A 4,705-nucleotide genomic window follows, 5' to 3' on the forward strand; every position below is an offset into this window, starting at 1 on the left:
TCACTCAGCCTGTTTTTTTGTTTTTTTAAGACATAGTCTTGCTGTGTTGCCCAGGCTGGAGTGTAATGGCACGATCTCAGCTCAGCAAACTCCACCTCCCGGTTTCAAGTGATTCTCGTGCTTCAGTCTCCTGGGTAACTGGGATTACAGGAGCTCACCATCACACCAGGTTAATTTTTGCATTTTTTATAGAGATGAGGTTTTGCCATGTTGCTCAGGCTCCTGGGCTCAAGCAATCTGCCCTCCTTAGCCTCCCAAAGGGCTGGGATTATAAGCGTGAGCCACTGTGCCCAGCCTGCCCAGTGAAATATTATCCTCTTTTTATTAAATAAGATGTTCTTCACTGTGCTTTATGGGAGAGTGCTAATAATTAAAATTTTGTCTTATAAATTCAATATTAGGGCTGGTTTTTTTTTTTTTTGGAAACGGAAGTCTTGCTCTGTCGCCCAGGCTGGAGTGCAGTGGCACAGTCTCGGCTCATTGCACCCTCCACCTCCTGGGTTCAAGTGGTTCTCCTGCCTCAGCCTCCTGAGTAACTGGGACTACAGGCACATGCCACCATGCCCAGCTTTTTTTTTTTTTTTGGGCGGGGGGGGACGGAGTTTCGCTCTTGTTGCCGAGGCTGAAGTGCAATGGCGTGATCTCAGCTCACTGCAACCTCCACCTCCCAGGTTCAAACAATTCTCCTGCCTCAGCTTCCCTAGTAGCTGGGATTACAGGCATGTGCCACCACGCCCGGCTAATTTTGTATTTTTAGTAGAGACAGGGTTTCTCCATGTTGGTCAGGCTGGTCTCGAACTCCTGACCTCAGGTGATCCACCTGCCTTGGCCTCCCAAAGTGCTGGGATTACAGGCATGAGCCACCGTGCTAGCTCCTAGCTAATTTTGCTATTTTTAGTAGAGATGTAGTTTCAGCATGTTAGCCAGACTGGTCTTAAACTCCTGACCTTAAGTGATCCGCCTGCCTCAACTTCCCAAAGTGCTGGGATTACAGGCATTATCCACCACGCCCATTTTTATTTTTATTTAATTAATTGACTTATTTTAAAATATAAAGATGAAGTCTCACTGTGTTCCCAGGTTGATCTGAAACTCCTGCTCAAGTGATCCTACTGCTCTGACCTCCCAAAGATCTGGGATTACAGGCTTGAGCTGCCATGCCCAGCCTGAGTTGTTATTTTTATTCTGTCAATTTGATAATCTATTTGAAAGCTATAGTCCTTTGATCCAATCCCTACATTGAATTGAGTTAAATAAACATTGGTCTTACTCTGAAAGTCTTAAAGAACCATGTTGATCTTTACTGTAGATTACTTTAATTGGGCTGCATAGGAGTTTTATTCAGAGCATCATCCAGAAAACTTCTAAATATCTTCACACAGTTCTCCTTGTCCTTACAGTTTCCCAGGTGTTAAAAATCTGTGTTCCTCTCCCTCTGCACAGGGTTCTCACCCCATACTGATGCTCTTTTGAATTACCTCCTCCTTCATGCTTCTCTTGAACAGAGACTCATTCTTCAGGGATTCGGGTGAATAAAATTCTCCATTTAGCTACACATCCTTAGAACAAATGTTTAATGAGCACCTACTGTGCGCTCTGTCAAGAATAATCTTTCACATTTGCTTAGGCTTTTTTCTGTCTACAGAATTACTTTCACATTCATTATTTAGAATAGGGATCATCAAATCTTTTCTATAGAGGGCCAGATATTTTTGCAGGCCATGTCTCTGTCACAACTTCTCTGTTCTGCTCTTGTGGTACAAAAGCAGCCATATATAAATGAATGTATAAATGAATGGAGATGGCTGTGTGCCTTTGAGACTTTTTTTTACCAAAACAGATAGTGGCCTGGAATTGGCCCCTGAGCTATAGTACATCAACCACTGACTTAGAACAACTCAGTGAAGTAGAAGTTACCAGTCCTATTTTATAGATGGGGAAAGGAATTGAGGCTCAGAGAAATTAAGTGGTTTACCTGAAGTCACACAAACAAGTTACAAGTGGCTGACCAGATCTCAAACATGGGTCAAAAAATGTGACTGCAAATCACTGCTGTTTCAACCACACCATACCATCTGTCACTCATTCAGATAGCTTGTGTCAAAAGTGACAAGCTTCTTAACCTAGGTGCCACGTTTGAGGAAGAGTTAGATAAATTTTGACGCATCCACAAATCACTATGCAGTTAGTCAACATAATATTTACAATGTGAAGTCATGGAGAAATATGAAATGATGTGAATCAAAAGGTGAGGTACAAGATTACATATAGAGTTGTGCTTGTGTAAAGGAAAAAAGGGAAGTATCTTAGAATATTAACAGTTGTTGCCTTCTTGTAGATGTGAGACGGATTTTTTTGTGTGTTTATTTCTACTTTTTGTGTTTTGCACTTTTTTTTTTTTTTTTTGAGACAGAGTCTCACTCTGTCGCCAGGCTGGACTGCAGTGGCACAGTCTTGGCTGGCTCACTGCAACCTCTGCCTCCCAGTTTCAAGCGATTCTCCTGCCTCAGCCTCCTGAGTAGCTAGGATTACAGGTGTGCACCACCATACCCAGCTAATCTTTATATTTTTAGTAGAGTCCGGGTTTCACCATGTTGGCCAGGATGGTGTTGATCTCCTGACCTCGTGATCCACCCACCTTGGCCTCCCAAAGTGCTGGGATTACAGGCATGAGCCACCATGCCCAGCCTTGCACATTTTTTTTACAATGTGCATTCTTACTTTGTGAGCCAGTAAATAATAAAACTTTGAAAGTGAATGCATCTTGAGGGTGCTTACAATTTACTTTTTTTCTAGGATAAGGTGATTGCATTGGTCACTGACTGGAACAGGAGAAATACATTTCACTTCAGATAAAGCAGAGAATACAGTTTTTAGCCAGGCAAAGCTCTGGTCTGTTTAAGGCTAAGTTTCACAGAATGACAGAGGAAGTTGTGACAAGCCTTGGGCTCTGGGCAGACCTCATTTTTAGCCATGTTGCATGGTCCACCGTAAGTGAACTACTTTAGAGTCCCCTCTTTCCTGAGAGAGCAAGAGAGGAGAGAAGTCTCCTTTGGAGGAGCAAAGATTCCTCCTCCAACTCGCAGCTTTTTTACCCCTGGGTTCTGCAATGATGGCAATATGAACAAACGTTAAATGTGTAGATACTGCAAGTATTATCCACAAGAACATCTAAAAATCATTTGCAATCCATCTTCTTCTAAAAGAGGTTAATGCCATTTATGAGGGTTGTAACATGAAGAATTTTCTCATCACTGGGTTTCAGGCTGCAGATGTAGGGGTCAGATGGGCTAGTAATGAGCAGAGTGCCTGGGCAATACACTGATCCAACATCTGCCTCTTGGTCTTTCCTATTTGTCGAGCACACACAAGAACAAGGACAAGGCCTGCCTGGTTGAAAGGGAAAGGTACAACAGGCTACTTTTAGATCAGACTGTTTGACACTTACGTAAACAGCAAAAGGAGAAGTGGCTCAAGGTGCCAGCTCCTATGGCCTTTGTCCCACTCACCAAAAGGAAAACACCAAAACAAAAGGGGTCAGGTGACTGCAAGGCAAGCCATGGGACACCCTTTCGAGAAGCTCATTCTTAGCTGCAGCTAAGGGCTTTAGTATTCTGCAGCTCTATTCTGAGGAGGCCATGGCATAAAACCCTAATCTCATCAGAACCTGGAAGGCATAAGAAATCATCTCATAATAGCCTTCCAGGGAAGATAGGAACGTGAATGGGAGATGGCATACATGCCACCATCCTGTCATGTTAACGTATCTTTAAATAGAAATACACAGAAAATAAGGTTACGTATTGGTTGGTTGACAAAAATGGCCAGAAGCTTGTAGGAACCTAACCCTGTATTTCCCTTAAGAGCAATAATTCAGTATTCACTTATTCAGCATTCACAGCAACTTTATAGAACATAACTACCATGAAGAATGAGAACTGGCTATATTATTATGAATACAGGAATGTAGTTTGGGCTTCACACACAGCCCCAAAAGGGCTCCAAGGACTCTCCCTCCCTCCTCCAAGGTCCCCAGACCACACTTTGATAACTATTTCTGGTAGACTATAAACTATGGCCGACTAGGGGTCAGCCATAGCTATTTTGTTCCTCTTCACATTTCCAGAATCTTGCATAGTGCCAGGCATATATTGTGAGTTAAGTTAAAATGGGCTGGGGGTAAGATTTTTGTAAGAAAATTAAACCTGAGAGAGGAGAGACAGAATGGTCCCTTTGGTGCTAAAGGTCTGTTCAGCCTTGATTTTTTTTTTTTTTTTTTTCTTAACGACAGGGCTCACTCTGGTGCCCAGGCTGGAGTGCAGGGGCAAAATCTCAGCTCGCTGCAACCTCTGCCTTCAGGCTCAAGTGAGCCTCCCACCTCAGTCTCCTGAGGAGCTGGGACTACAGGCACGAGTCACCACACCCAGCTGATTTTTTGTATTTTTTTAGAGACAGGGTTTCACTATGTTGCTCAGGCTGGTCATGAACCCCTTGGCTCAAGCAGTTTACCAGCCTTGACCTCCCAAAGGGCTAGGATTACAGGCATCCACCATTGCACCTAGCACAACATATATACCTTAATTTTTTTTTTTTCTTTTTGAGACAGAGTTTCACTGTGTCACCCAGGCTGGAGTGCAGTGGTGCGATCTTGGCTTACTGCAACCTCTGTCTCCTGAGTTCAAGAGATTTTCCTGCCCCAGCCTCC

This window comes from Colobus angolensis, unplaced genomic scaffold, assembly GCF_000951035.1.
Source record: "Colobus angolensis palliatus isolate OR3802 unplaced genomic scaffold, Cang.pa_1.0 Scaffold181, whole genome shotgun sequence".
Classification (NCBI taxonomy): Eukaryota; Metazoa; Chordata; class Mammalia; order Primates; family Cercopithecidae; genus Colobus; species Colobus angolensis.